Source organism: Ictidomys tridecemlineatus, chromosome 7, assembly GCF_052094955.1.
Source record: "Ictidomys tridecemlineatus isolate mIctTri1 chromosome 7, mIctTri1.hap1, whole genome shotgun sequence".
NCBI classification, from domain to species: Eukaryota; Metazoa; Chordata; class Mammalia; order Rodentia; family Sciuridae; genus Ictidomys; species Ictidomys tridecemlineatus.
The window spans coordinates 163,984,858-164,002,335 of record NC_135483.1 but is presented as its reverse complement, the minus strand read 5'-3'; the positions used below and the strand labels follow the sequence as shown (position 1 = coordinate 164,002,335).

Sequence of the window (17,478 nt, the reverse complement as noted above, 5' to 3'; positions counted from 1 at the left end):
AAATGATTTTTTTCCCCAAAAATTCTACTCCCAATTTTCAAGTTACTATTAATAAATGTTTTTCTAATAAAGAAAAAAACAAATTATACAGAGAATTCATTTCATGTTCCAATCCCCTCCCTGCCCCCTCACACTCCACATAAGATAGTCACCTTCTGTCATTACACATATGGGCCTGTATTCTTAACACTTCAGAGAGCCTCATCCTTTAGCTCAGAGTTGTAAATGACTTTCTTGCTTCTGATATTAAAAACCCTGAGTGTGAATTCAGGTTGCCACCTGACCGTACTCTCTTTATTCCTTGTATTTTTAGTAATGCGCCCATACCTCACTCAGTCTGGCTGCATTTTGGCACTCTGTATTCAAAGCTGTCATCAGGAGACTGCACCCTGTTTAAACCTACTGTGGCTGTTTTCTTTTAAAATCTCTCATTAATATCTATTTCTTAATGTGACATGTACTGTTAACTTGTGGGGGTTATTTTGATATGACTTCCAAAGTTGTAAGCAACTCTTTCCTGGGAAAACTTCCCAGTTTTTTTTTTTTTTTTAAATCAGTGTATGTTATTTCATCTTTGTAGCACTCTATAGAACATGGTGCTTAATCTCAGATGGAGCAGGGTGGTTGTCTATAAAGCAAAGAGGAGACTTTCTTAGGAAGGAACTATTACTGGGAATTTCCATTACTGATGATTCAAGGTCATAGGATGCTAGGGCTTCAAGAGCCTTAGCAATAATCTGATTTAAAGAGCTACACTCATAGATGAAGAAACCATGTGAGGCCAGAATACCTGCTGGAAGATAGAAGGCTAATTACTAGAAGAATTAGAACTAGAACTGAGGTCTCAAAATTTTTGGCCCAGTGTTTTTTTCTACTATATCCTGCGTTCTTTTAAATAAAATGTTTATGCAGTTGATTTGCAATAGTTGTGTTCTATAAAGCTTTGTACAATGAGTTATGAACAATTGAACCATTTCTCCCGTGGGGAATGCAGGTTTAGGGTCCTGCAAGCACTCTGGTCACAATATTTTTGTCAACTAGTCAAAACGTAGCCCTGTTTTTTGTGTGTTTCTGTTTAAAGATGTTTTATTTAATATATATTATTGGTTTATTAACATCGAATCTGTGGCCCACAGCACTATAACTCATACCTGAATGAAGCTTCTCTAACATATTTTCTCCACAAGATTCATCACAGCCTTTTTTATCTTTAGAAAAACTACACAGCACTTCAGCACCACACTTGAGGGACATTTGAAACAGTGAAATCACCAACAAAGGCACAGAAATGTGAGAAACATGACACTAAATAGACCATGAAAAGACATTTGTTTACAGTCTCAGAACTGAAACAAGAAGGCAAAGCATTGCTTGTTCACCTCAGCTTGGAATGTATGCATTAGGTCACTCAGTTGTTGTTGTTTTTTTTTTTTTCTCTGCAAAAGTGTCATGAGTATTGATTTAGGAATTTCACATAGATGTCAACATAAAGATAAGAATAGAGGGAAAACTGGGGGCAAATTTGCAGTCATGGAACTCAAGAAAAGTGATGATCAAATGTCTTTGGAAAATGAGGTCCAAAAATCTATGGGAAAATTGACACCTGTCTAAAAAACTCATTAGCAAGTAGTGATATATTCTTTTTTTGGGTATCTTTCCTGCTTCATGGCAAAAATTGATGACTTCTCCCGCTTCCTCACAGCCCTTCCCTTCCCATTTAATTGGAAATCTGCTTTCTGGATTGCTAATCATTTCCACTCTGCTTACGCACAGGGTTAGCGGTTTTTCTGCCTCTAAGGGAAGGGGATCACCTCGGTTCTCTTGAAATATCTCTCTCACTTGATTTTAAATATAACTTGTTCTTCAGGTTTAAATACACACACACACACACACACACACACACACACACTGAGCTTCTGTTTTCCATCTGCACCCCTTGTTGTGTGTTAGCACACACATATCAGAGAGAACATTTGACCTTTGGTTTTTTTGAGATTGGCTTATTTCACTTAGCATGATTGTTTCCAGATCTATCCATTGGCAAATGTCATAAAGTCATTTTTATGTGTGAGCAATATTCCATTGTGTATACATACCACATTTTTTTTTATCCATTCATCTGTTGAAGGGGACCTAGCTTAGCTTTGTCAATTATACTGCTATAAATATTGATGTGGCTGTGTCACTGTAATATGCTGATTTTAACTCCCTTGGATCCTAATTAGAATAAGACACACTTCATGATCATACAAATATTGAAAATATACTGTCATGTGTAACTAAAAATAAAAATAAATAATGCCCAAAAACTAAAAAAAAAAATAAATAAATAAAGTGACCAGGGGTCCAAGCATGGTGGCACACCCCTGTAATCCCAGTGACTAGGTAGGCAGAGGCAGGAAGATCACAAGTTAGAGTCCAGTCTAAGCAAATTATTGAGATTCTTGTCTCTCTCAAAAAATAAAAAGGGCTGAGGATGCAGCTCTGAGGTAGAGCACCCCTGAGTTCTATCCCCCGTATCACATGCAAAAAATCATTTCCAGACAAAATGTTTGGAATATTTTCACTTTTAAAAAACATTTTTTTTTGTTATGGACTGTTCGATAAATTATTTGCTTAATGATTCTAGAAACTACTAAAAATAAAAAGATTGTTTAATAAAAAACAATGCTCAAACATTTTGAAATTTGATAAAGAACTATAAATCTATTGATCCAAGATATTCAACTAACTCCAAGAAGAATAAACACAAAGAAAAGAAGATAAAACATACTATAACCAAACTTCTAAAACACAAAGAGGGAAAATTTTTAAAGCATTAAGGGGCAATTGTAATGTGTTTAGAGGAAAGATTAAAAAATACTGAAGGCTACTTTTCACAAGTTATGTGAGTCAAAAGACAATAGGATGATATCTTTAAAGTGCAAAAAGAAAATAGAATTCTATGCTTGTTTTGGAAAATTTGTTTTGAAATGAAGATTTTCAATCAAGATGAGATGATATTTTACCAATACACCTGCTCTATAGGATATATTAAGCCAAAGAAAACTTTACCAGAAGAAATGAACACACACACACACACAATGTACGTGTGAGTATGTGTAAAAGAGAAAAGAGAAAACCCAAATTATCCGTATCAAGACTGAAAGAAAGAACATCACTATAGATCGTACAGACATGAGAAAGCAAATAAGGAAACATTATGCTCAACTTTCTGTCAGCAACTCCAATGATTTAGAAGTGGACAAATTCCTTGAAAGACCTTAATTATGAAAACTTACAAGAAGAAATAGAAAATATGAACTATCTTATATATATTAAAAACATTGAGTTCACAATGAAACTTTTTAACAATGAAATGCTGGGTCTAGTTGTCTTCACTGATGAATTCTATTGACACTAAAGGAAGAATTACCAAGACCACATAAATTCTTCTAGGAAACAAAGGAGGAGGGAGAACATTCCAACTTTATGCCTTATAGTCAAATTTTTGTCTGTACTAGGGTCTGGCAACATGGCAGAATCACTTTTCCATGGAGTATCAAGTTACCAAGTATCTATTATCATCTGTATTATATTGAACACACCAAGTGATGAAGTCCAACATTTCCAAGAGTAGTCCATCATAAGATAGAAATGATACATCTGGAATAAAACTCAAGTGTGACCAGAAGGTATAAATAGGCTGGCCATGAGAAGATAACCCCGACACTGACACAGAGCTCCTCATTTTCAACTTGCAATTATATTCATATGGAGCAGGTGTTCATCTAATCAGTTGAAGTAGAAATGGACAGAGCTGTGAGTTGTGCTCCTGGCCATTCACATTGTGGATGGAGACATGGATCATGATGAAAATATAGCCATATCCCTGGCCAGCAGGCAATGGTCTGACCATTTGTTCAGAGATCTGTAAGGGAAAGGCTGGAAGATAAGAGGTCTAGGAAAAAGACATATGGATGAACATAGGAGAATAGGCATGAAGGATGAAGATTTTTGTATCATAGATTGGTTAAAAAGTCTCAATTCAAAAGGTATCTGGAGTGAATTTGCACCAAAGCAGCAGCTTCAGTTGTTGCAGTTCTCTTTTCAGTTCCACAATATTTCCCTTGCCAAAAATGCAGTAATTTATCTCCAAGTTTGAAGCATTCAGCAAAAAATGGCAAGGCAGAGTCATGAGAAACATGCACCTAATTTCCATGACAACTTTGGTAATGCTGTATTAACTAGTGGAGCCACTTTCTATATTACTGTATGGACATATGAAACAACACAAATTGGAAAAGAATGGAACTTGTCACCTGTTGGCAGAGTCACCCCAAAGGAATGGAAACATTAATCATCATGCCAGCTGATGTAATAGTGAAATTCAAAACCAACTCATAATTAGTGCCAACTAAAAGCACTATATATCTATTAAGTATGACATATTGAAGAAATAAAGTACACCTGAAGCATTAATTTTTAAAAGCCTCCGTTTGTAGATAAAATGCCTTGACTAACTGACATTAACTTCAATATTGGTCTCCCCTGAACTTGCATGATTCAAACAGTAATAGAATGATCATGGTGTCAGAGATAGAGGCTATGCATGTTCTTACCAGCATGAACTCTTGCTCCCACAGCCAATATACCTACCCTCACCTTTGAATTTCTAACTCTACTTCCCCACTGTGGTTTTGTGATTCCCATCCCTACTTGTTTGGATGCAGCCCAAGCCACATTGATCTAAGATGTACAGTGTCCCTAGGGCACTCTAGACTTGTGTTGCCCAGAGAATAGCAAGCAAGCAAGAAGAATCATTCTTTGGGCCCTAATTGGTAGGTAGACATGTGAAGTCTGGTTTATACCAGCAGGTTAGCCACCATGACTTCCTGCTCTCCTTCCATAGCCATCAGACCTGAAGCAGGTGTAAAATGTCTTCTGAACATTCCACTTCCTCCCTCTTTTATCCTTCACAGGTATTTGCCCCAGTACATCTTGTATATTCAATCCCAACTTTATACCTGCTTCTTTGAGAAGGCAAACTAACACAGAAGAAAACTTGCTCAACCCGATAAAGGACATCTACACAAAATCTGTAGGTATATTGTAGCGAATGTTTTCCCTTTAAGATGGGAAACAAGGCATGCATACACACCCCCAGGACTCTAGTTCAATATTATATTGAAGATCCTAGCCAGAGAAATAAGACAAGAAAAAGAAAAGTCATACAGATTAAACAGGGCAAATAAAACTGCTTTTTACTCATAGAAAATTAGGTGGAAAATTCTCAGGAATCTATCAAAATTGTACTAGGCCTAATAAGTAAGTTTAGTAAGTTAACAGTACACCAGGTTAATATTTTTAAAAAGTATAATTCTAAATACCAGAACTAGAAAATTGGAAATCGATATTAAAAAGAACAATATAATCTTATAATCTACGATAGCATTCAAAAATCCACACAATATAAGGAAGCCACCTGAAACTTAACATTACAAATTCTTGATTCTCATCTATACTCACAGTACTATCTCAATGCATAGTATTTAACATTCTTTTAGCTGTCCAGATCAAAGCCCCCAGGACATATTCTCCACATATATTCAGTCCATCAATAAATTTAGTGCACCTTTAAAATGTGCCTTGACTATTTTCACCACTTCTACTAGGGTAATCCACAGCCATCTCCCTGTCTTGGCCTTCTAACTAGCCTCTTTGCTTTCATTTGCTGTTTCTGTGCCCATGACCTTATGGGCAAATATTTATCCTAGCAGCGTGATTTAGCAGAACAGCCCTGACCCCTGAATGAAGTCTTCCAGGGGAACTCAGTCCTGACTAGGCCGTGGGGGTAACTTTCGTCATCAGAATGAAATTTTTAATTCTCATTTTATGGTATTTTTTTTTTTTTTTTACCCAAACAAAGATTGCCTGCATTTCTATATGTCTGTGGGTAGGGATGGTAATTCCAGGTGGTTTATAAGATTCCTAGTTCAAGAGCTCCCTCTACTGTTAGTGTAGCAAGGTGTAGATAATTTCTTTACCGCTGGGGGTAGTGGGGTATGGGGGACATTGTGAAGAACAGTTGTGCCTTTGACTTTTTGATATTCTTTTTCTTTAAGGATCCTCACTTTTCTGCTCTTGTTCTCTCCCTTTGCTGAGCAATTTCCCGAAGGTGCATCTCCCCTCCAGTTACTCAGCTCTTCCTGCAAGTGTTCCCTTCCAAAGCGCTCACCTTGAGGCCCACACACACTTTCACATCTCTTCCATGTTCTGCTCTGATCAATGAAACTGCTTTTTCAGCATTTCTGCATGTGGAGCAGACTTTCTCTTTTATAGTTTTTGATCAGTTCATGGCCTTTGCCTTTCTTCTCTCTTTATGCAGTCTTCCTCAGATAGTGCTTGGGGCAGCCGGGCACAGGGTAGCTTGCTGGGATTCCAGGTTTGTTTATTTCTATTTTTACTTATATGAATTTTAAGTTTGCATGTTCCCTTTTATTCATGTTGAGTACATGTTTTTATTTGGCTTTCGTTATTATTTCTATCTTTATTTTTTTCTGATTTTTTTTTGAGGATTATTTTTGGGAGAGAAAAATTGACATAGTAATTAATTACTTCTGTTGTAGAATTCCTTAGTTCCTGACCTTTTAGGATTTGAGCAACACTGTACATAATAAAGAAGCTGTATCCCATAGGCAGGATTCATGGGTTATCAGAACAGTTCTCTGAAATCAGGACTGATTCAAGACCATTTCAGAATCCAGGCTGGAGCACTCTTAAGAAAGGGGAAGGTGATTGCGACTCGATATATCTTTTCCCATTGTTGAAAAGCTGGTGAAGGAGGAAGAGATTGTCTTTAACATGTTAGTCCATATATTAAAGGAAAATTTAACTTTATGTTGTAGAAAAACTTAACTGCATGCAAAAATAAACAAGTAGTTTAATAATCCACATCTACCCAGAGCAATTTTTTTTTAAAAATTCCTCTATTTAAGTAATTTTTTATTATAATTTGCAAAAGTATTAGAAATTTAAAATGATTTAGGGCACATTTTTTTAAAATTTAAAAAAAAAAATTTTTATTGGTTGTTCACAACATTACAAGCTCTTGACACATCATATTTCACATTTTTTTTAAAGTCAGCTTATTTTCTCCAACAATCCCATTGATGAATCTAATACATCCATTTTAGAAAATGTTGACATGCATCAAGGTGTTATATATTATTCATCTCCCCATTGCTTTTCAAACCAGAAATTCATGTCTATAGTTTCTCTTTACAGCAATTGAATATGGATAATAAGTGGGTATATGTGCAAAGCCTTTGTTGAAGATGATAAGCCACTTAGCACCCACCATCCCCACTCAAGTAAGTTGCATTATCTGAACTGTGTCAATTTAAATACTCAAGTATATTTTTTTTCCTTTTAAATCTTTGGTTTATATATGTATGGATATCACTTTAACTTTTAAAAACTTAAGTATAACATACATATTAAAAGTGCACATATGATAAATGTACAATTCATGGGGTGGTTCAAATACTAACCAGATCCCGGGTCATACATGAGACCTTACCAGAACCCAGAAATCCCCTCAGACGGTCCCTTCTAGTCTCTCCACAAGTGTCAACTCTATCCAGAGTGCTAATATTATTGCTTAGTTCTGGCTGCTTTTGTATTTTACATCAACAGACTCATATAATACATACTTTTTTGTTGCTGGCTTTTCCCAGGAGCAGTTTTTAGAAGTTCACGACCTTTCTTGCTCAAACCCCTCCAAATGCAATACTCCCTAATACAAATATAATGTGAGCCACATATGTGATTTAAAATTTCCTAATAGTCATATTTAGAAATGAAAATAGGTGAAATTAATTTTTCAATGTTTTATTTTGCCCAATATGTCTGCAATATTAATTTCTATGTTAATAAAAGAAAAATATTACTGAGGTATCTACCATTCATTTTTTTTTCTCACACTAAACCATTAAAATCTCACCCTAAACCCTTGAAATTTCATATCTACAGCACATCTCAGTTTGGTTTAGCCATTTTCCAAGTGCTCAGTAGCTACATGGGTTGGTGGCTACCCTATTGGACAAAACAGTTCTGACACCTTCTCTTTCCCTGTAGAATAAAATCCAAAGCCCTACAAGGCTTTGAAGATCTTATTTGATCTGCCCCCTTTCTCTTTCCCACTCAAACATTCTGCCAGAGCCACACTGGATTTCCTGCTTGTTTTCACCTTCTGGGCCTTTATATCTGCTGTCTCTTCCACCATGGATGCTTTCCCAGGGATCCCATGGTCACTTTATGTCACTTTCTCTTTCAATGTCACCTTAGAAAGGCCTTTCCTGACTTCCTTCTATTCCCTGTTTTGTTTTCCTTTACACTAGTCATCATTATGTTATGTATTTATTTATTCATTTGTTTATTATGACCTCCACAAGGGCACAGATTTTTATCTGTCTTAATTATCCCTATATCCCTGGAACATAAAATAATACATAACACACAGAAGGAGCTCAATAAATATTTGTTGAATGGAAGAAATGAATCATATTTTTAGATTAGAGTTTTTTTGATTCACAAACATGAATTTACCAAAAATTTAGATAAACATTTAGGAAAATGTTTATTGAGTATGATGAGAATTTCCATTCTGATATTTTTAATTCTTATGACCTGGTATAAAATAAAGTTATATTATTCCTTTGAAGGAAGCAGGAGTTTTGTAGGGAGGAGAGAGAGTATTTTCTTTACCCACATGAGTATGTCATGGCTCAGACTCTGATTTAAGAGGTTAGTGGCAATATTTTTATATGCAAAGATTATTAAGAGGTATTTTACATTATTTTATACTATTATCAAAATCTGGTATGAATTTTATACTTACAGTATATCTCAAATTAATCATATTACAAGTGCTTAATAGACACATGGGTTTTTTATAGGTGATTTAAGAATGCAAGTAGAAGGTATTAATTATATTTAAAATATGTTTTTTAATATAAGTTTCTTTTTGTAAAATATTTATGGTAGAATAAACCATTTTCCAATTTGTCATTCCTTCCCTGTTTTCAAATAACTCAACAAGTTTGTTTGTCTTCTGATTGTAAAGTTCTTCCCTGCCCCACTGATGTGGGGATGGGTCATTTGACTTGCTTTGGCTAATGGAACATGGATGGAAATGTCTGTGTGTGCATTCTGGGCCAATACCTAAGTCTCTGCCATTCAATATTAAAAGAACATTCCCTGGGTAATCCTGACCCAAGAAGATAAAAGATAATCTGGAAAAAACCTCCACACAGCCTGCAGCCCAGTTTTCAGAGCAGGGATCTTAGTCTAGCCTGGCCAAGGGGCAGCCAAGCCTCTAGACTGTGAGAAGTCAATGCTTATTGTATTAAGTCAGCTAATTTTTGGTAGAGGTGTGTTGTGTAGCATTATTGCAGCTTAAAGTAGAAGCAGGAAGGAGCATTCAAGGAAAAGTCCTAGAATATCTACTTGATACCTACTGGTGCACATCAAATCAGTACCCTCAAAAATTAGGGCTAATAACTAGAGCATTTTTTTATTGCAGATATCTGCACCTATAAGGGGAAAATCAAGTCCTGGAAAAACAAAACAAAACACAACAACAAAATCTGGGATGGGCCTGACCACAATTGGAAAAGCTGCTCTGCACAGGCTAAGGCAGGAGCATTACCTTCCCTGTCAGTTCAGGGTCCCAGGCTGAGATTTCCTAGGACTTCTTGGGAATAAAGGTAACTTCCATTCTTAGTTGAGTTTTAAACCTTTCCCCTTACATTTCTTTGCTTCTGACTGTAGCCCCAGAAGTTTTCACAAATCTTGGCATTGAACTCCTTATCTTTATTGTCTACCTTTTTGTTTCCCTGTTATCAGGTCAATCTACAAAGCACCAGTTGTTGGGGTCAGTGACCAAACCAAAAGTTAAGATGGAACTGTAGAAAATTCTGTGTGCATTCCAAACCAACACTCCAAATCCCCAAATCAAGCTGATTAGTGTAATTAAAAGTGGATCCCAAAGAACTCTGTCCAGTGGTTTACAACCATGTAAATATGTACCTAATAGTTCTCCAAGTTTGTTTCTATTTAGCAACAATAAGAGTGTATGTTTGTAGGTTTTTTCACATTTATAAATTATTTATCTCTTATCAACTTATTTCTCCTGCCCAACATCCTGAGATAGACAGAATAGGCTACTCCACTTTACAGATAAGGAAACTGAGGTTTAGGAAGGTATGTTATCTGCTTAAGGTTATATGGTTAATAAATAATAGAAACTGGTCTAGATACAACTTTCTTCACACCAGTATTATGGTTTTTATCAGATATTTTCTGTGTAGATGTTTTCAAAATTATTCTAGGTTACCTAAAATTAAGATCGCTAACTCTTCTCACAACATTTTCTCAGGGGTGTAAGATATATTACTTAATGCACTTATCACAGTATAGATACTCAAATAGTATAAAAAACATTAGTAAAAATTGTAGACTGTTGCTTCCTTAAGCCATATCTAGATAAGTTAATACTAATACCTCTATAAACCTAATATGTGTTGGTATTATCAAGGATTCATAAATTGACAAATATTAATCTGAATATAAAAGTGCTTTCTAGAAGAAGTTCAATTCCATTTATCATAATCATTGGCAGATTAACTCACCTAAACCCAAGATACTTGACCGTTTCTTTGTAAATGAATGCTACTTCATTTTCACATTCTTATGCTTGAAATCAACAGTATCTTTCTTGGTATCTATAACACAAAACAACACTGTACAGACCCCTGCAACCCCTGATACTGCGAACTACTTTCAGAGAAAGCATAGCACCATGTTTTCTTCTACAACCTAACAAAGCTACAACAAGCAATGGCTTGATTCAGACCATAAAAACAAAACCCTTCAGCTACTGAGGACGATTTCTTTGGGCCAAGAGTTGCCATATTGTTTATAAGGGAAACAGCCATTTTCTTTACTATGTATACAAGCTCTCAGAGCCGTTTGTTTGGTTTTTAACAAAGACAATACAAAAATAAATTAGGCCTCGATTTGGTTTAGGTAAGCAATCTTTTGAGCCACAGCTGTATTACTAACTGATCTGTAATTGCTCTGCATTTATGAGGTACATAGTTTATTCTCTTGCTTGCCACACAATAGGCCATGCAAGAGCTCCAAGTTTCAAGGACTGGAGTTTTTGGGTGCCTGCCAGGACTGATCTGTTTAGCAAACAAGCTGGAGGGTGCTTATTAGTAGGTTGTGGCTTGCAGACCATGAAGCCCCTGGGGCCAGATGCACTGATCAAATGGTGGATCTATATACCAGCAAGCCATTGGATAAAAAGAACAGCACCACATTACTAAATGCGCTTCTCCCAGGCTTTAATTATGCCACTGAAAATGACTTCTTTTGTAACTCTTTCTGTTGGTCCAGAAGACAGGCTATTAAAGATTAACATAGTAACTATTTTTTTTTTTCAAATTAAAACGTAGACAATTCTGATGAGTTACAGTCATATTATTCATATTACAAGAGCAAGGCTTGGTTAGAGTGGGAAAGTGAAGAATCATATTTCTGGTGGAACAAAACACATCTTATTTTCTCCAGTTATATTTCTTTTTTAAAAAATATTGCTAGTCTTCTCTGCCCCCTGCTTAGATTTTTGTTTCTATTGAATGACTCAAGGTGGCTTGAGGCTTTAAATTAATGCCTGGTAGAGTATCATTGAGGCCTTAGAAGAATGAAACCAGCCTGACCTATGGTACATTTTTTAAAAAGTCTGGATAATTTCATTTTTTTAACCATTCTTAGTCTCACATATTCTCTTCTGCTGCCTTCTTTGGTTTTCTCTACCATTAAGGGAACAGCAGAGAATGTACCTTATAAGTGTTGCTACGTTTTAATATAAGCTATTTCAAGAACACAGATGCATGAGTTAAGAAATTTTTGAGAGGCAGCCCAGTATGCCATTTCTGTGAATCCTGTTTAGTAAAACCAACTTGTGTCTCTTGATCTGCGGTTTATTGGTTAATAATTTGCTCTTTTAAAGAAGAGCAAAGAAAAGGCCCATTCAGTATCAATCTCAGAAAGTCCTGCACATGCATTTTGTAGAGGAAGAGAGATGAGCACACGTGGAACAGTGATATTTGGTAAAATGGTCATGAATGACTGTAAATATGGTGCAAATTCCAGGAAGAGTCACTCTTTTTATAATGATGTGACAAAAGCACAACGGAAAAAAAGTTTTCTAATTGCTAATGATATTTCAACCCTGATTTGAGACATTCTGGTAAAAGGAGCAAACTGAAAACAAATTTTCTTCCTTAATTTTATGATATTTTTGGACCTGGTTTACCACTGTATTATTGGAATGGTTAAAACAATTTTTAGTTATTTAGGAAGAAAGTATTTACCCAGAAAAATATAATCCTAAAAAGTGTGGCTTTTATCACACAGTAATTATTTAGTGTTGATAAAATTGGCCAGATTTATTTCTTATAAAAACCTTTAAATAAAAGCAAAGACACATTCTATACTTTCCTTCTTTTTGTTAGACCTTAAAACTATTGTACTCATAGCAATAAAACTGTTTATTTAAATTTTTTCTTGACTTTTAGCCTATATTTGCATATGTGGTTCATTTACTATTCTAATAAGCTTATCTAATGGAAATGAGCTAGTTTAAAAGATATTTAAGTTGATACAGTTGGACATACAAATTTCACTGTGTCCTAAAGTTCTTGGAGTAAATTAATATGGACAAAATGTTCATATTATGAATCTGAAATGTAACTATTGAAAATGTACAGGAAGCCAAAATTTTTCCTTTAGATTCCTAACATTTGTTTTAATATGGCACATATTTTTTGAACCTCTACAATGTTCCTGCTTCAGGGTCTGATTTATGCAAAAGGAAAACCTACTCTCAGTTTTACCAGTACACCATTTCTCAGAGAAGTGTAGTAAAGTTAGAAAAGTCAGCATAAACATATAGTGAAGTGGGATACATACAAATAAAGAGATAATTGAAAGTAACTCAAAGGAAGCAGTGATTATGTGACTGTATTTTCTATTACCCCTCACCCCCGCACTGCCAATACTCTAAATACCATGGAAACCTTAAAATTCTTATACTTCCAATTACTCAAGATAATGGCTGTTAACATTTTGGTGTATGCTAGGCACAGTGGCACACACCTGTAATCCCAGCAACATGGGATGCTGAGGCAGAAGGATCACAAGTTCAAGGCCAGCTTGGGCAACCTAGCACAACTCTCAGCAACTTAGTGAGACCCTGTCTCAAAATAAAGGAAAAAAAAAAGGACTGTGGGTGTAGCTCAGTGTAGAGTACCCCTGGGTTTAATCCCCACCATTCCCTGCCAAAAACAAAAAAAAAATCTTGTTTGGTGTACAATCTACATGTGAATTATATATAGCTATATGCATATGGATATGTACTTCGAAGTAGTTTAATGTTGTGCTTGCTACAAACTACTTTTTCACAGTGTGTTTCAAACATTTTCTCTTAGCAGTTTTCTTTTACAAAATTATTTTAATGACTGTAATATTCCATTATGTAGAAGTGAACCAGTTAGGAAATAATTATTGGATATTTGTATTATTTCCATGTTTGCTATCATAAATAATGCTCCATGAAATATATTGTATTTAAATCTCTGTGTCCACATCTAATTAGGTTCTTAAGGTGTATTCCTAGAAGTTTAATTTCTATTGAAGGAGTAGGAACAATTACAATAACTATGATATATATTGCCCATTTTTCTTTCAGAAAATATGAGAATTGTACTGGAGAGGGGTGACATTATGGGCCAGAGGACATTAGGAAGCCATTTTTGTAAAAGATCAAGTGAGAATGACCAGCAACTCATTGAATGTAGTAGATCTAAATACAGAAAGCATCAGAGATGGTACCTAGTTCCATGTCATGGGTGATGGGGCCCATGAATATACCCAAGAAAGAATGTAAGGGAGGAATAACTTGAAGCTTTTCAAATGCCTCATTATATATTATAAGTTTATGTAGGAATGAGTATTCTACTGCATTGCCTACCCGTCATGTCACTAACTTTTTAACTTCTTTGATCCAAATGCCTAGACTCAAACCATTAGAAAAATGCCTTTCCATTAATATTAGTAAAGTGACGCTGCCTTATTCAACTGAGAACAGTATAGAGTAGTTTCTTTATGTGGAGTTCTTTACATGGAGTGTAACATGAGGGCAAGAAAAATGAGAACATGGACTCAGAAAGGCCCAGGGCCTACAATTGATCACAATGGCCCTAAAGGAAGCATAACTATAATGATGTTTCCAAGCCTGGCATGTGATTTCTTTTTATATTCAATACAATTTCAGAGCTAAAAGAGTATACATGAAAACCTGTTTTATAAATGTTCCTATCTTAGAAGTGAAAAGCTAAGTCTTGCATGGTGCTTTAGGTGAGTAGAACTCGGATCCTGTGATTCTCACCTCATCCTTTCCCTTCCATCATCCTGCCTGTTCCATCCTGAGCAGCTTCGAATGGGGAACCAACAATTTAAAGACAGTACGTCTTTCTTATGGAGTAAGGACTTTAGAAAAACATAAGCTTCATTACAGAAAGAATGGAGTTCTAATTACATACAGCATTTCTTGTTTCAGAAAGGGAAGGATGCTGAAGTTTAATCATTCACTCAACAAATCATTATTGATCACTGCCATGTACCAAGAACCGTTCTCTGAGTTGGGAAATAACAAATACAAAGAAAAGGGTTCTGCTTCCCATTGCTTACAGTACCAGAAGTTTCCTGTAGGCAAGGAAACAACCAATTATGACACAGGGGAATGGGTGCCATGAAAGCCGCATGCAGACTTGGGCTGCAGGGAAGTCTTTAAGAAGGAAGCCATATCTTTGTGGAGAATTGAACACTGGGAGAAAGTTAGCTAGAACAAAAGATGTACGTGAAAACTAGAGAGTGTTCTAGACTGAAGGAACATGGAGAGAGAGAACAGAGAAGTGTTATTAGAACTGAAAGACTTCCAGCATGGCTGGGCAGGGGTCCTGATGACTCCCAGATTTCCAGCAGGGACACCCTTGAATGGTCGTATACTTAGGGTGTCTGCCAGCACCAGCGTGGCCCCTCCTTTGTCGGAATAGCAGCGGCCAGCCACAGACCTTGCTCAAGGCAGGATCCTAGCAACAGAGGAATTTGGGGGAAAGCTCATGCCTCTGTCATTGTGTAAGCATTTTCAATAAATGTGGCTGGGATAATAACAGCTAGCATTTGAAGGATGCTTGCTATGCAACACATTTTCTCATTTAATCCCCATAGGAGATGCTTAGAGTCTTAGAGATGTTGAATCTTTTGCTCAAGATCATAAGTCCAGTGAGTGATGAATCAAAATTCAAATTCATGTTAAAAACTTGCAAGCAAAGTTGCATGAGAGGTAGACCCTTACCCCATCCTGCTCAGATCTTATAGAAAATTTCAAAGAAACCTCTTCGTCTGCTGAGAATTTGCTAACCTATGGGCTAATTCTTTTTGTGACCAATATTGGAAAAATATCCTTCATGGACTAAGTTATGAAAAATCTCCTCCCTTTTCCTTTCTAAATTCCTAAGCCTGAGCCCCTAAGGTTCCACCTGGAAGGCAATTTGCTTCTTAGCCAAGTTTGGAACTAATTGGTAAGATGACCCTCAGTGCCAGAGCCTATACTGGCAATAGGTTGGGGACTTACAGACTGTGAAGCCACTTTAGAAGTTTGGCCTTTTGTTGTTTGTTTGTTTGTTTGTTTGTTTGTTTCTCTATATAATGGCACAGGGCTTTCACAATCTAGCTTAGGGTATTGACTAGAGCATCTTAACTGGTATTCAATGGACTGGCTTATCTGTGTGTTGGGACCTTAACTCCTCAGGCCTAGGGTTGACTAGGGGTGGCCAAAATCTCCATTGACTGTCTTGCTGCCTGGGAACAGCAATGTCCACTTCCCCAACTGAACTGCACAGATGGCATCTTTATTGACATGACTTGATGTGAATGAGGTTGGGAAACAGCAAGTCAAACAGTGATTTCTAAGCCTAGGGTCATGCACACACAAGGCCTTGGGTTTTATCCTCAGCACACACACACACACACACACACACAGAGGAAAAAATACACTGGTTCCTGGGCCAGGTTATATATGCTCATGAAAATGTTCTTAGGCAATTCTAGTGTTGGTGGTTTACAGGTCAAGGTTTGAACGCCTCTGGATCACAAGCAGGGGCTTTGGTTGGGATGAAACATGCCTGCTTCAAATTATGGTTTCATCCTATTTACTATGCAACATTAGGCAAACAAGATAAACTCTCTGGGCACAGTTTTCTCATCTGTGACATATAGATAAAAACACTTATATTTGAAGAGGGAAGAAATGCCTAGATATGCAACAGTTGTTGTTGTTATTATTTTTACTTGTACTTTATTGACCAGAGTTAATGTAGTTTCCCATGATTGGGCCCAATTCTGTGCATATTATGCAAGGTTATTTAGCAGTTTTGTCCCTTCCAGTGATACCTTTGCACTTACAGCTCCATCTTGATCTCCAGAGGCAGACTGTCAAGTTGAGAACAGAACCAATGACCATGGAGAAAAAGCATAATACTAACTGGTTCACCCAGGAGCCGACCACAGCTTTACTCAGTGCCTAAGCCAAACCTGCTGTGGCTAATTTTGATACAGACAGAATAGCATTCAATATAGTCCATAGGTAATAAAAAAACATGAGAATTCATTTTCTTTTGCTGACCATAAAACATACTTGCACATGGTAAGTGTAAATTCTCAGGTTTAAGCACTTTGCATTGAATCTGCCCTGACCAAGGATTCCCAGAGTATTAATAAGACCTTGAGCTTCTACTAGATTAGTGAAATCTTCCTTGGTCAAAATTAAGAACAGTGCCATCTTCTAAAATACAACTACAGCAAATGATTAAAAGGCAGCACCACTTTTAAAGATAAAAGTTTATAATTAGCATGGAAGTTCTGTAATTTAAATGGAAAGTTTGTGAAGCTATAGGAAAACAGGATAAACCTCAGCTACAAAATAACAGGTTTCAGATGTTAAAAATATCAACAGTCAACCCAAAGTGAACCAATTATAACACGTTTCCTCTAATGTATGGGTCTGAGACTCTGAGTTAAATCCACTGACTTATAGGGAATGTCAGATCCTTAATACTAATTACCAAACGTTTGCCATTTATTGGCTCTCCAAATTTAGAATTTCAAATTGCTACTCTATTTGAATTACTGAGTTTGATATTGTTTTTAGTTTAAGAGGATAGGAGCCCTTATATAGTTTATTGCATTGAAGTTTTTCATGTATGTAATAACCATGTATCACTTAACTAATTGTTATTACCCAGACAAATATGTTTTTCATAGTCATCTGGGATCTATTTGGAATAGTAAAACTCCTGTTTTAACTTA

General features: G+C 36.1%; 1 pseudogene; it reads left to right on the top strand.

The window, feature by feature from the left end:
• Window positions 1-3,979: 3,979 nt before the first annotated feature.
• LOC101977800 (cytochrome c oxidase subunit 7B, mitochondrial-like) lies at window positions 3,980-4,339 on the top strand (annotated as a pseudogene).
• Window positions 4,340-17,478: the final 13,139 nt, after the last annotated feature.